General features: G+C 41.9%; 1 protein-coding gene across 3 annotated transcripts in view; it reads left to right on the top strand.

Moving 5' to 3' along the window:
• The first annotated feature begins 2,341 nt into the window (after positions 1-2,341).
• Positions 2,342-15,878, top strand: part of CDH5 (cadherin 5) — a 31,453-nt gene continuing 17,916 nt past the window's right edge. The window contains exon 1 of one of the 3 annotated variants that reach the window (XM_028739662.2): positions 2,342-2,545. The gene's annotated coding sequence lies outside the window, so the exon portion shown is untranslated. The remainder of the gene's footprint in view (positions 2,546-15,878) is intronic. The other 2 variants (XM_028739659.2, XM_028739660.2) reach the window with 2 other exon arrangements.

Here is a 15,878-nt window from a genome sequence, read left to right as displayed (position 1 = left end):
CCCAATGAATTCTGGGAGCTGTAGCTTGTTATGGGTACTGAGAGTTATTAGAAGACCCATATTCCTCTCACAGAGCTACAATTCTCAGAGTGGTTTAATGGTCAATCTCACTTCATAGGGAACTCTGGGAATTGTAGCGCTGTGAGGGGAATAGGAGTCTCCTAACAACTCTCTTTGGTGCGACGTGCTTGCAGCTCAGAACACAGACGTAGCCTGGATCAATAACTCAACCCTTGCTGTGTTGCATTCAGCAAAATAACTTCAGCTCATTATAAGACATTCAACATCCTTCCTGGATTCCTCCTCTCTCCTCCTGGAATCCCAGCCATGTACTTTCTTATGAGGAAACTTAATTGTAAACAACCTCTGCCAAGAAGGCTTTGAAAAATGTTCCCTCATTAGTTGCTTAACCTTCCTGAATAATAGATGAAACAGATTTTTTAAAAAGTGCAATTCATCTTTAGGGCTCTGTGTCATAAAAATGTAAAATAATGTAAGCAGAGCTCAGTCATCATGAATGCAGTGAGAAAAAGCAGTCCCTTTATCCATTTTAAGCTGTAGTGAATAACAGAGGTGAGAGATTATCTAACTCAGGATTGTTATCAAAGTTGCCTATAAAGAGATGTGGTTCCTTTGGCTACATTTATTATAACAGAGCTGTGAAGCCTTCAAATTAAGCTCTTTTTTCCTTGTCTATCCCCAGCATTGCATAATTATTCTTGCATTATTTAAAGAAGACATCCCATTCCTGCTTAAATGCAGCACTGGAAGAGTCTGGTTTGGATTTCCTACTGGTTTTTAAAAGGTTAACAGCAGCTACCACTGAAGTGGGGAGTTCATCTGATCAGGACTGTCACACTCCTTAGTGGTTAGCTAGTTTAAACTCTGGACTCTGGGCAGGGGGTGCTCCTTAGATCACATTTGCTTTACTGAAGGGCCACGATTCTTCATAGGCAACCTTCTGTGGGCCACATGCCTGTGGTGCATAGGGCCAGCCATAAACAAGAAAGTGGATGGTGCAATGGGCGTGACTCTTTCCTTTGTTATGGTGGGCTATATCAGAGGTAGCTCTAGCGACACAGAGCTTCTGGAGCACTCCAGCAGGCACAAACACTACCGTGTGTAATGGGAGAGGCAAGGGGCGCCAGATTTGGGCATCACTTGGGGCGCCACAGAAATTTGGGACGCCAAGGTCTGCCACGAGCTACATTTCCAGCCCTTCCCCTCACAGAACTACAATTCCCAGAGTGGTTCAAGAACCAATCCTTCTTCCCAGGGAACTCTGTACAGTGGTACCTCGGGTTAAGTACTTAATTCGTTCCGGAGGTCCGTTCTTAACCTGAAACTGTTCTTAACCTGAAGCACACTTTAGCTAATGGGGCCTCCTGCTGCTGCCACGCCGCTAGAGCACGATTTCTGTTCTCATCCTGAAGCAAAGTTCTTAACCCGAGGTACTATTTCTGGGTTAGCGGAGTCTGTAACCTGAAGCGTATGTAACCTGAAGCGTATGTAACCTGAGGTACCACTGTATAACATTATGCACCATGTGGAGAAAGTGAATGAGGAGAACCTATGTTCATTCTCTCTGAATACTGGAATTTGGGGGCATACAATGAAGCTGAACTTTCGAAAATTCAGGCTAGTATTTATTCACACAGCACATACTGTAGTTAAGTCATGGCATTTGCTCCCAAAAGATCTGGCGACGGCCACCAACTTTGATGGCTCAAATAGAGGACTGGATAAATGAATGTAGGATAAGGCTGTCAATGGCTATGTTCCACCTCCATTGTCAGAGGTTGTGTGCCTCTAAATACCAGTTGCCAGGAATCACAAATGGGGAGAGGTCTGTTGCACTCAGGCCCTGCTTGTGGCCATCTGCTTGGCCATTGTGAGAACAGGATGGTGGACTAGATGGGCCTTTGGCCTGATCCAACAGGGCTCTTCTTATGTTGTTAAGGCAGCTCCCTTTGTTCCTCTCAGATTTCTAACCTTATACTCATGGTGCATCACTATAGAGAAATGCATTTTGGCTGCCGCATCTGCCGATGGACTGCAGTGTTTAAACTGACCCTTAGCTTGCCAAGGAAAATTGAGGAAAACGCAGGCCTCTCTTTCAGGGGTCTAATAAAAGTCGGGTGTTACCATTCTTACATTGTACTGATGTTAGATGATGACAACGATCCTGAAGTCTTTCCCCCACCCCTCTCCTGTGGCCTGTTCCCTGCGCTGCCCCTTTTGCGACTAGCTGGCTGAAGGTAAGTTGAACCAGTAATGAGTCAAAAAAAGTTTTTATCTGGTTTCCTCCACTCCCTTCTCTCCCTGGCATTAGTAAGGCTTGGAACAATAACAGGATGCAGGATGGGAAAAAGGCGGACACCCAGCTGGGAAACCTTGGAGACTGTAAAGCTGAACACTCCCTGTATTGCTTAATGCAGTGAAATAACGGATTACACTTAGTTCTTTATATTCACTCTACTTTATCCAATTGAGGCTTGGAGGCTGATTTCGGATTCTCCCTGATTTGGAATAAAGCCCAGCCCAGGTAAGAAACGTGGTCTTTGGGGAGTGAGGAAAGAGAGAATTGTTCTTGGGATTTTTAAATCTGCTACTTAGAAGCAGCTTTGTCAAAGTTTGGTGGACTAAGGTTCCCTTTAAAACATTAGGGTGGAACTTTGGCCCTCCAGATGTTGCTAAACTACAACTCTCATCGGACCCAACAGGCATGGCCAATGGCCAAGGATGGTGAGAAGTGTCGTTCGGCAACATCCAGAGGATCAAAGGTTCCCCACACCTGCTTTAAAGCTTCCAATAGTCCAGGATGTACTTTTACAACAAGCTAGCTTTCTTGATCCTGCCATTGTACACCAACTGCATTGCTGGGGAGGACTACCTGGAGTTGCCTTAACAATCTCAGATGGCAAAGCGGAGGATTTGTGTTTTTGAGAAAGGATGTTCAGGTCAGGTCACCAAGAACCCAAACAGCTGCCAATAAAAGTTTAACAAGGAAATTGAGGGGTGGGGGAGAGAAAGATGTTCAGTTATCCAGTGTGTACCTGGAGAGCCTTAATGCAAACGTTTCTGTTTGAGAGACAGGAAAGCTTTCCCCAAAGAATGCTAGGAACCATAGTTTGCTAAGCATGCTGGGAATTGTTTTGTGAGGGGATTAGCTGTCTCCTCACAAACCTCAGCAGCCAGGGAACTGCAGGTGGTATAGGCATGCTTCAAATGTATCCTGTGTGTGTGACCTTAGAACTAATATATGCCTTAAATTTTGTCATGTGGATCGGCACCATGTAGCTGATTTATGTTAAATGAAATAGCCTGAGTTAGACTGGGCCCATAATATAAAGAATGAGGGATGGTGAGTGGACTGGGACCACAGCAGCAACAAAGACTTAAAACCACCCTTCCCTCATATCATGGTCCTGATCCAGCTCAGGGGAAACAATACCAGCTATTTATTTAACAAAAATCATCCACATAACACCAAACTATGTGTAGTATTCAATTAAGGTTTACTCAAAGTAAGCCTATTGTAACTGATGGGCCAAACCTAGTCATGTCTGTTCATTTCACTGGGTCTGCTATGAGTAAAACATATTTTTGTACCGCCCTATGTAAAAAACATAATGTATACGTTGACACTTGTCTACTGTAAAAGTGTCAGATTTTCTTTCTAACAAATACTCTGCTAATATGTGAAAACACGGGCTGTAACTTATTGCTGAACATATGTAGATGAATCAGAAATAAGACTTACAGAGTCAGATACATATGTGTATATATTGGCTGTTCTATCAAAAATTGATAAAAAGGCCTTGAAAGCTTGCTTTGATATCTTACTGGTTTGGGACAATAAACTGAGGCACAAGCCAGACAAGATGGAATTGCTCTTAACAGATGTTTCATCTGTTGAGTGCTGTTCAGCCTTTTCTGGTGCAGGCTGCACTCTCCCTAAAGCAGGGGTGTTGAACTGAGTCTGGCTAGTAAACCAGACCTTGACCTCTCGCAAGCCTTGTTGGTCACTTTGAAAGGTGGGCAGGGTTGACAAACTTGTCAGTCACTTGACATCACCATGATGCCAGGTGAAACTTTTTAAACTTGTTTTCATTTGAAATCAAGTCAAAAGGGCAAAGTCTCAGGGGGTTTCAGGTTCTGCCAAGCAGCTGATGCGTGACACCTGCAAGCCCTGCTTTAATACATCAGGGAGTCATGTCTTTACCTGCCTCATATCTGACAAAATATATGATGTCAGGATAGGTAGGCATAGCTTGGGGGAAATGGTCTTTAGAAGGCTTAGACTTAGACTTGCAGGACAGAGGTGCCCAGCCACCACGCTTAAGGTTCAGAAAGGATAGGGAAGAGATTTGGTTCAGACTTCCTGAAATAGGAGAATGAAAAATACAGCTAGTATTCTTCTCCAGAATTTTGCAATGTAGTTTTCCTATCCCCAGAAAATATGTACAAAGATGCATATAATAGAAGAAACATGGAACACATATATATGTTATAATAATATACAAAATTGCATTGTATTAGGGGAAATTGCACAAAAATGTGAATATTAGACAAAACAGCCTACAAAATATGTGTGTATTAGGATGTTAGTATAATGCCTTATAGAGCAGTTGTAATGACGACTAAGAAAATGCACAAAAAATACTTAGAGCACTGCAAAGACCTATGAAGTCTTTTCTCTATTGTTAAATACATATATTTTAAAAACTGATATATGTTTGGAGAAAAGGGTTCTGATTTGTTTTTAGTTCTCAGATGAGCAATTCACTTTGTCAGGTTTTGGGAAACGAGAACACACATCAGCCCAGAATAACTGGTTAGTTTCACGTATGCAAAGTTCCAAGTTGTTTTAGGGTTCAAACATTCATGTGAAGATTATAGCAAAAACTGTACAGATTCAAGTATGAAGCTTAATTTATGTAGGAGCAGGAAGATGCATGTATGCATTGAATAGGGTTGCCAGCTGTTCAGACCCCAAGATGCAAAGGGGCAAAGAGCTTGTGAGCAGAGAGGTGGAACCTGGCAGATCAAGGGGCCCCTTGTGGAATGGGGCAAAGTGGGGGTTCTGTGGGGGCAAATGACTGCATGTGGAAGGTCAAGGCAAGATCTTCACCATGCCCCATGTCATGAGGGTGGAGCCTGATGGGGTGGAGGAAGAGGGAAAAGCAAATGGCAAACATTCTCAAACTTGGCAGAAAATAGCAGTCTTGACTCAGAACCTTCACCCTGAGATTTTACTCCATTCCCTGGAGAGCCCAAAGGTCAGACTACACACTCTGGTCCCTTCCAGATGACCTGTTTATTGAACCTCCTTCCTGATTTGTTTACAGAGAGATCATTGGCTACTTAATGAGCATTTGCTCTCATTTGTTTACCATTTGTTCACCATAGTGTCAGAGCAAGTGTTATCCCACACTTTCTGAGGCATTTTCCTATTGCTTTCCTTATGACAAAAAGTTTATGGGGGGTGGGTTGTGGGGGCTGTTTCACAAGAGCTGCCAATCAGTTTTAATTGCACAATTAGAATTAGCTGGTACGTGATCAAAAGCCACCCCAAAGGAGTGATGGCATGGAAATACCTTGTGTGTCAAGAAACTGAGGAGACCTGGATTCAAATCCTCACGCAGCCATGAAGCTCCTGGGTGACCTTGAACTGGTCATCCTATCTCTCTCTCAGCCAGGTTTGTCCTGAGGATAAAGCGCGGAAGACCTTGTACACCACCTTGAGCTCTTTGGAGGAAAGTTGGGGTTCCATAAATAAAATAACAGAAGAGATCAAGGGGTAAACTTTCACTTAAACAGTTAACAGTTTGCAAAGAGCTTTGCCAAGCTGAATAGACTTGCCTCATATCCTGCTTTTGTTGAAGCAAAATGGAGTAATTGAAAACAGGATATATGTAAAGGGATTTGTATAGTCTTTTTAACCTTTGGAGGCATTTTTGATGGATTGCCTTTGCCAAGTTGAATTGTATGAACATCAGATACTATTTAAAGAGAAATCCCTCTCTTTCTTCTCTTCTCAAGAAAACAGAAATCACATGGCTTCCTAGCACAGTGGTAATTGGCATTTGAGTGCCCTTCTTCAACAACAGAGGGAGGAGATGTTATTTGGGTGTTTGTTTGCATTTGTTAATTTATGCTAGATGGGGGGAAAGCAGAAGCAGGTTGACTTTCTTGCAGAACAACAAACTTGACTGCAAAGTGCAGGAAAATCTACAAACATTCCCCTTCCTTTTAGGGTACCCACATGTTCTACTTCAGTTGTCTATTTGAAAGTGTTGCCTGTTTGAATTGCTCGAAGTCCAGTCCAGCACCAGTTTAAAGAAGGGAGAGTAAGTTGCTAAGTTGCTCACCAACAATTAGCACCTGGATAGCAAACAGGGGTCACCTGACCACAGACTTCCACACTGTGGCAAGAGGTATTCATAAATGACTTGATGGGTGGGGCAGAGCTGCTATGGCAGCTTTCCAGCATGTGGGTGGCTTGTGCCTCCCAGGAGAAGGAGGGGTGAGGCGATGGGGAGTTGGGCGTTGTGCAAGCGCACCAGCAGGAGTGCCAGATTGCATTTTACACCATGCTGACCTCTCCACCCACTCAGTAAGCAACAGTAACCCACCTGCTGGGAAGCTAGCATAGTGGCTCTGCCTCATCTAGTGAGCAGCTTTTGGAGGCACTGTTTTGAATGACAGTAATTATTTTTTCCATTTCTAACTCTCCATATGCATTGGCATATGCAAATTGTATGTAGACCTGTATACTGTCTTGTCCTCTTTTTTTGATGGTGCATAAGTAGCCATCCTTGAGTGATAGCAGTGAGAGCGGTGGGGGGGTAGGTTCTTACAATGCAATCGATTTGGCTGGGTGTACATGAATAATGGGTGTGAACCACACACACACATATTCCTTTTCAAGCTAGGCATAGTCTGAAAGAACATGAAATAGCTGAACCTAAGCAAGTTTGAATTTGGTTAGAACCTGGATGTACAACTGCTTGTTATGTGCCCTGAGTTTGCTGCCTTGAGTTCCCTAATGAACAAACTGCACAAACCATTGCAACCGAAACAGATAACCATGGTCAGATTTTGGGACAAGCATTCATGCTTTAGTAACCCCCAAAATGGACTTCTTCCATTCACTCTACATGAAGCAGTCCTCTATAAGCATCCCAGAAACTTCACTTGGAATAAAATGCCACATCAGACTTCTCACTGGGTGGAGTATTTCACTCCAGTATCATTCAACCTGTCTTTGCAACATAAGCACTTAAAGCATAAGAAAAAGGAGCACGTGATCCTCCAGAAGTTGTTGGTCTGTGGTCAAGGATTAGGGGGATTGTAATCAAGCAATCTCCAGAGGGCCACAGGTTCCCCACCCCGGAAAGGAGAGCAGTCCTGCTGGATCAGACCCAGGCCTATCCAGTCCAGCATTTTGTTCTCACAGTAGTCCACCAGATGCATACAGGAAGATAACTTCTGACAAGGAGTAGGAACCGCATCAAAGAAAAAAGGAGGGCATATCCAGCATTTCCCCCCACCTCATTTTCTGACTTCCTCTATGCTTATCTGTACACAAACAGAGAAATGTGAAAGCCTCCTTATCACTTGGTGGTGCAAGGAAGTTCCACCAGTTACCCTGGTGCTCCACGGGAGATCATCAGTGCTCCTAAGAAACTATCTTATATTGAGTTGAAGCATCTAGCTCAGTATTGACTACAGGCAGTGCTCTCAAGGGAGCACCCCCAACCCTACCTAGAGATGCTGGGGATTGAATTTGGGGCCTTCTACACCCAAAGCAAATGCCATACCACTGACAATGAGATCTTCCCACTTTTTTCCTGTTGAGGTTGGGGGGAGTTCTAGAGCTATGAGCTCCTGAAATCTGACCTTCCCTCCTCATACACCACTGCCTGCTAGATTAGACTAGAGGCCTATCTAGTCCAGCGTTCTGCTCTCATAACCACCAATGGGAAGCTGGCAAGCAGGACATAAGAACATAAGCAGAGCCCTGCTGGATGAATCTGCCAGTTTTAGTTCTCTTAGTTTAATATCCACATGAAAATTTCCCAGCATTTTAGTGCATGATAAACTCATGCTGGTGTGTAGATTTCACTAATATGCATGTTTCTACTAGCAGTTTCCCCTAATTTCATGCACTTTGCATGTTATTATTTCTATTTCCCCTAATATATTCATTTTTGTACACATCATTTGGCTCAAGAAGCAATCACAAAATTCAGAGAAGGGCGAATTTTGAAGGATCCCTGCATTTCAGTTCACATGTTGTTTTGAGAAATGTGAATTTAGTAGCTTTTCGCTAAAATTAGAACAAACCTGAATTCCCTGCCCGATCCCTACCCAAGCTACATTAATCCATTGTCTTTGTCTTGCCAGGGATAGAATAGCGTGACCTTTAGGTCTCCCATAGTATCCATTGAAATCACTGGAGTTTCCATTCTTCTGCCATCTGCAGGAAGCCAGCCATCTGGCCATCCTCTGCCCATTCCTCACTTCCCAGTCAGCTCATGGAAACCTTCTGATAGCATAGAGCTGGACACGTCCACAGAACACGTCTGCAGAGTCAGGGTCACAGTTTCTCATTCTTCACATTTTAAACTCAGTTCTCCACAGTTCTACAGCAATTTGAGAGTTATTGTTATTTTTTAATCCTCATGAAAACTCGCCGGTAGTTTGGTGTGTATTTCTCCTTATAAACACATTTTTGTATGCAGTTTCCCAGTATACTCATCTTTGCAAGCAAATTCCTCTAATGTAATGCATTTTTTATGTTATCTTCATGGATATATTCATTTTTATGCATGCTTCCCCCTAATATATGCAGTTTCAAAAACATTGGTTGGTTGGACAAGTGTATCACAAAATTCAGGTAAATGCAAATTTTGAAGGATGACTACATTTCAGTCCTTGTATTGTTTCAGAAAGTGTGGATATGATAAATTCACCTTTAAATGTGAACTGAACCCAGTTTCTTCCCCATCCCTACTCCTGAAGAACCTTTGTGAATGGTGAGATGTGGTCGTTACAGACTAACCATTTGCTTTCAAAAGATCGATTTTGTAGAACTATTTTGCAAAGCCACTCCAGCTGTGAACTTTCTTCCTGGCACTCAGCACACTTTTTGCTGTGCTCAGAGCTCTTGGGTGCCAAAAAGAACTCAAAGTGAGTGGAGATGGAAAACAATGTGATCTCATGAACAGTAAGAGGCTTGCAAATTGTTGGCTGTTGCCCTCTGTCACCTCTGTGCCAAACTGTAAATGTTGTATCTTTTTCTAGCTCGCTCCCAACAACATCATCCAGGCCAAGAAATCCTAATAAGCACAGGTTCTATTAAGGATCTGAATGTGAAAAGTGTTCCCTGCTGAAATAAGTAAAACTAAAAGCAACTGTGTGATCATAGAAGTAATTAAAGCTATGAGGCAACTCATAGCTAGTTTACAACATGGTATGGGCATTTCCTTTGCTAGGTCATATTTATGTACTCATGAAGCAATGTGGGTACAACAGGACCACACATTTAGATCCATCCCTGAGATCATGCAACCCTTCCCAGCTTCAAACACAAGGAAAGGCTAGGGTGAATCTGGACCTCAAAAACACATTGAAGGTTTAACAGTAAAAATACTTTCCTCGTTCTATCTGTTAGCAAAGTCACTTAATTAACACAGAGAGTCCACAGAGAAAATACCTGCTATCATTTTACTGAGCAAAACTGGACAAAAACAGAGTATAATTTGAGGAGGAAGGAACAGAGAGGTTTTGTCTTTCTTTCTTCAGGCCTTGCAGAGAAATTTAATTCAGTTCACATTATAAGCAGAATTTATCACATTTGCACTTTCCTAAATACTATGAGAAGTGAAACATAGGCTTCCACTGAAATTTGCACTTATTCAAACTTTGTAATGCAATTCTCCAACCAACCAGTGTTTACAAAAATGTATATATTAGGTAAAAGTAGGCATAAAAATGAGTATGTTGATGAAAATGACATACATTACATTTGGAGAACTTGCTTGCAAAAATGTGTACATTATTCAAAACTGCATACAAAATGTATTTATTAGGAGAAATTTGCACTAAAATGCTGAATAATTTTTATGAGGATATTTTAAAAGAAAATGTGTAAATTGCTGCAGAAATGCAGAGAACCAAATTTAATGTTGGAAAAATGAGAAACAAGGAGAATCAAAACTGCCAATTCCTTCCATCTCAATTCCTTAGGTTCATGGTTCAATGAAAACATAAGAACCCTCTTTAATTAGGCCAAAGGCTCATCTAGCTCAGTATCCTCTTCTCATAGTGGCCCACCAGAACTTTGATCAAGACAGTATTCCATTTTCAAATTGTAAGATCTGTTTTATTTGGGGTGCAGGGGAAGAGAGCTAACCAAAAGGAAACTAAGACACCTTGAACTTTTTTGACATGTTGTGATAATTGCAAAACTGCTTAGTGCAGCATTTTATGGAATGAACTAAGATGACCATTTCTGCTGTTGCTTCAAAGTCCAAAGGCACTAATACTCATCTGGTGGGTGTAATTCTCTAGCAGAAGCAACAGGATAAGGTATTGCCATTTCTCATTTTAAATGCCCTTATTTCCTATTTTACCTGGTTTAAAATAGACCTTGCATGAATGTTGTATGCACTCCTAAAGTGACTATATCAGGAATGACCCTTTTTGGTCAAAGGTAGAAATAATTACCTCTAGTAATTTTTAAATAACTAGAGGTTCTTTTAATGCACACAGAGAGCTAGATGATGTTTTCTTCGTAACTTTTGATGGTCCATAATTATGAGCTAATCAGACATGCCTGATGTGGAAGCTGGAGAGAAATAATGTGGCAGTAATAAGAACTCGGTAACTGGAGACTGAAATCAAAATAGTCACTGTTGTAACACTGGAAGGCGTGATACAGAATCTTCTTTCCAGGGTTGCCTCTAGACTTTCATTATTTTGCACTGGAGCTTAGTTTTGAGCACTTAAAGTGGAGTGTTCGGTCATCCTGGGGCAACATTTCTACTTTTAAAAAAGGACTTTTGCAGTTAGGACAGTGACAGAAATGTGCTGAACAGTGGGTGATGAACAATTTATTGTGCTACAGCCTGTATAGTGAATGTAGAAAGAGGTTGATTCTCCCTCTAATAAGAATTCTTCATGGAAGATCTCCTGAAGATCTCCTGTTTTGCTTATGGGATGTTTCCTCTAGATCACTGAGTAGTTGCAATAAATAAATAAATTCTGACTTCAGTGAGGTTCAGGAGAAATTTTCTGCTGGCTGCTTGAGAGAGAGGAAGAGGAAAAAATGGAGACTGTAAATGCATCTGCTTTAAATTGTTTTAACTAGTCATATGTTTCATTTGTGCATCTAATTTTATTGATCTGTGACTGCTGTAAACAATTCACTTAGTTAAGGAGAAGACTGTAAGCACCATGCAAGCAAATCAGGATGACTGCTCATTGTCATATAATGTTGCAGCAAACAAATCATAATGAGCTCTCAATAAAGACCGGATATAGTACAACTTCTGTGTAAGCCTTGGGCAAGCAAATCAGGATGAATGCTTGATTAACAGGTTGCCTAGTGAAGCTCTGATAAAGGTTGGATATGTCACTCTCTGTGGTAAAGGACCACAGATCAAGGGCTTCTCAATAGTCCACTTCTTTACTTGAGATGTGGCTTGGAATTCTCACCACCGACCAAGGTTGTAGAGAGATGCAAGTGTCTGTGTGTATTGTTCAGTTTCCTTGGAATGAGGGACAGCAAAGACTGTGGTGTCTTTAGGATATATGGTTTATTTGCACATATTTACAGCCTGAGTGCTCACAGATCAGGTCCTCCCTTTAAGAGGGCTCATGTTGCGGTGAGACCTGGCAACCAAACCCTGTGTTGTGGGTGGGTTTGATTGAATAGCCACAACACCCAATTGGTAGGTCCCTTGATGCTGGGTTTAATCAGGCCAATGGGACGCAAGCTAAATGGATCAAGGGACCTATATATAACTGCACGTGACCCAGAGCTTCCTCTTTCGGTGCATGCATCGGAACACCCGTCCACCTCTCCCTATATTTAGGACTGTGCGCTTGACCTTGCTATGCCATCATGTGTTGTCTGTTGTTGGGACAGGGGCACAGCAGGCATTTTCCCCACTTGGCTGATTGGCTGGTGCCATTTGGGTTTCACCTGCCGCGTAGCAAATCGTCACAACTTGTAAGGTTGCAGATAGGCTCTGGTTCAGGTGATAGGGATGGGGGAACACTCTCGCCATCCCTATGTGAAGGGTATTCCATTAAAGGAATCCAGGGACTCAATGTTTTGGTCAACCCTTTGAGGGGGTTGTACCTGTGCCTGAGTCCAGGGGGCATTTGGGTGGTGGAGATAGCCTGTTCCCAGCCTTCTGCTTATCCAGGTGTTCACCCTAGGCTGACCTATGCTGGTGCCCTGGGTCAGCACTACCTGCAATGGTGCAGGGAGCTAGTCGAACCAGGGCCTATGCAACCACTCACTTGCTGTAATCAATAAAGTTGTGGCCTAAATTCTGCCAAAAAACCAAACCAGAATTTGAGTCTTGTCTGAATTTATTTAAGGGGAAGGTTTAAAGGTCTCAACATGCAACATTAACACCCCAAGAAGTTCTTGCTTCTCCCATAGCCACAGCCTTGGATCCCAGAAGAAATCAGGCATGACTCTGTCTCTCAGCTGCTTCTAGCCTCTAGCTTGCACACACCTCAGCTGGGACTTTTGTCTTTCTAACTACAAGCCAGCTGGGGGAGTGAGGTACCCATTTCCCTTGTGTCATAGAGACACTTCCTTTGCCATCTTAATGGCCCATACTTAGACCATTACCTCACCAGGAAGCTGGCCTGCCTATTTCAGCAATTGAATCCTTGTTGGATCCAGGAATTAGAAGGGACTCAGGCATAAAGCCTAACCATGCGCCACACAACACTAATACAATAAGGTAGTTGCTCAGGTTCATAGTAAAACACAATCAAGGCCAGTCATTGCACTAGCTCTAGCTTCTGAACCGCCTTCAATGGCAACTTCTTGTAAAGCACATGATAAGAGTCAATCCTTGAGATCACCTGATCATGAATGAAAGCACTACCAGATCTCTGGCATCGTGAATGGAGAAGGGGACTGAGGAAAGTTGCATGTATAAAAGCTGATAGAAGACTTTGGTTGGGTGAGAGGATACAGATGAGGTGCAGAAGTGTAGTAAGAGTTTCTTTGCTCCTTGGCATGGTGTTCCAGAAAATTTGCTTACCACAGCAATTTCCTAGTCAGTTGATGGCCTTCTGGATACATACAGTATATCCCAAATGTCCTGTTATATGTTTATGTCTGAACCCTCATACATGCCCAGCTTGCATGAGAACCCTAACATACCCTTTTTGATGAGAAACAGAGCGTTGTATGTGGAAACAAAGGTGCATTGTTCTAAAAGCATGAGTGTTCCAACCCTTATACCCAAAAAAAGAACTTTCCACAGCAAGAACTAACAAAAGAATTATTACAAGGAAAGGAGAGTAGGCGTACTACAGAGACAGTAAACCATGTGAGATAAACATAGACATATACACCATAGCAGCATTTTACTGTAGCTACATTCCTAGCACTCCCGCTTAAGGATAAAAGACCTTAGGAGCCTAAGAAGCATAAGCATAGAGAGTGAACATGACGTGTGTTATGGGACTCATGAAAAATAGGGATAGAGGCAAGATTATACCTTATCTAGGAGGCTCTGGACCAAAAGTCAGAATGAAGATTTCTATATCTGTGAGAATTAAGCTCTAACCTCTGAAACCATCTGTGGTCTTTGCCTCCTAGATGGGTCATAAGGAAAGGGTTAAATGAGTGTGATGTGACTGGCCAGTGGGAATGCAAGGGGAGGAGTAAAAAGTTAGAGTGGGGGGTTTTGAAAGTCAATTGAGGTTTAGGAGTTGAAGAAGGAAGAGGGAAGGTTAGGTGTGGGTTGGTAGAGCTGTATTGTGTGAGAGAGAAATTGTTAGGTGGAGTCAGATAGATAGTTGGGGATAATTAGTTTGAAGTTGTTAGGAACTAAGATTAAGAAACTGCCAAGAAAAATTAACTGTAACCATAAGCTTGTTCCTGCATTTTAAAAATAAACTTGATTATTTGTTAATGTTAACAACTGACTGGACTCCGTGTGTCCCCATGAGATACGGGGTGGTGGCAGCAGAAAAAGCAATCGCAGTGGTGGCACAGGGTCAATAAACCGTCAAACGTCCAGGGACCCTGTGTGATCGCCACACCATCACCTTGTCAGGCAATAGAGATCTCGCCCTTTCCTTGGTCTGATCTCCAGCAGAGTGCTAAAACTCAGAGAGGCGTGAAGTGGGGTGGAAATTGTTAGAGTTTTAGGGTGCTGCCCGAACCTGTGCAAAACCTGTCCTTGAACATGATTTGGGGTCTCATATACTTGCATGTAAAATGGGGGGGAAAGTGCTGACTTGCAAAAGGGGACAGGAAAAGATTCCTTTCAACTATAAAGTTTAATGATTGTTCCTCAAGATTATCATGGTGTCTATGGAGGTGAGCAGGGCAAATTCAGAAGTTCGGGCAAAACAAGCTTTATCTTGCTATTTCTAAGTGTTATCAATTAAGCCTTAAATGGAATCGGTGTTTGTTTGAAATCCAACTTACAAATCCCTGAGGAAACTGATTAGCAGGTTTTCCTGGTGGCGAAATAGTTTATCAGTATATGCTTCCTTGCAATCAGTCAAAAAGCCTGATGTTTCATTCTGCATCACAAGCAGGGTAAGGGGTCACTGAGAGGTTGATACTTCAATATAGCACAAGCAAGATTGATGCCCTGATCCATAAAAATGAACCAAAGAAAAGTCATATCAAGTGTCCCTAATTTCAGCCTAGTGAAAGTTAGGGACAGAAAGCAAGACAAAATACTGTTTAAGACACACACACCCCCGCCTTAGTTAAAATGCTTGGGAACTTCTGAAAATAAGAACCTTCCAACATTACAAAATGTATCCTTACATTAAAAAAAACCAAAAACTGAAAGGACTCTTTCAATGAAAAAAAAACCATCGAACTCCTTTGTAAATGCAAGCAGAAAATTGGTTTCTTCCAGTAATAGCATTCTATTTATGTTAGGAATTGCAATAAAGCCCTTTGTCTATATAACATAAATGCATTGTTCATCCAGTCATAGATGCCTTGTGGTGGAGAAAAAAGCACATGTATCTGAAAGTGTCTTTATTATCTCTTTTAGCTGAGTATCATGAGGCTTCACTTACTGAAGTAATATTCACTCATTATCCAAATCCTTTGTCAACACTAGACTGGTAGATGAGATTGTAACCATGCATAAATGGAAATTAATCAAGTGTGGTGCCCATCATATGTAAATTCAGGGCATGATCCACAGCCTCCTTCTGTGTCTTTTACAATACCAGCATACCTTTCCCAACCCTCACCTGTACAAGACTATAGAATAGTCTTTGTTTTGCTCATGTCTGTATAGGGATGGAGGGGGAAATTCAATTCAGTTCACAAATAAAAGCAAACTTACCTTGTTCACACTTTCTAGAATAACACATGAACAGTGTTACAGCCATATTTTGAAATTTGCATTTCTCCAAATTTTGGAATGCAGTTTCCAGCCAAGTAATGTAAACCAAAATGCATATGCTATGGTAAAATGTGTATGGGATGCATATATTTGTGGAAAATAATATACAAAGATGTGTTATATTCAGGGAAATAGCTCTGCAAAAAATTGTATATCAGGAAAAACTACAGACAAATGTGTTTATCAGGAGAAATTTGCACTACAATGCTGGTGAATTTTCATGAGGACATT

This window comes from Podarcis muralis, chromosome 7 (assembly GCF_964188315.1).
Source record: "Podarcis muralis chromosome 7, rPodMur119.hap1.1, whole genome shotgun sequence".
Classification (NCBI taxonomy): domain Eukaryota; kingdom Metazoa; phylum Chordata; class Lepidosauria; order Squamata; family Lacertidae; genus Podarcis; species Podarcis muralis.
Note: the sequence above shows the minus strand (reverse complement) of the source record. Positions and strands in the feature narration are given on the sequence as shown.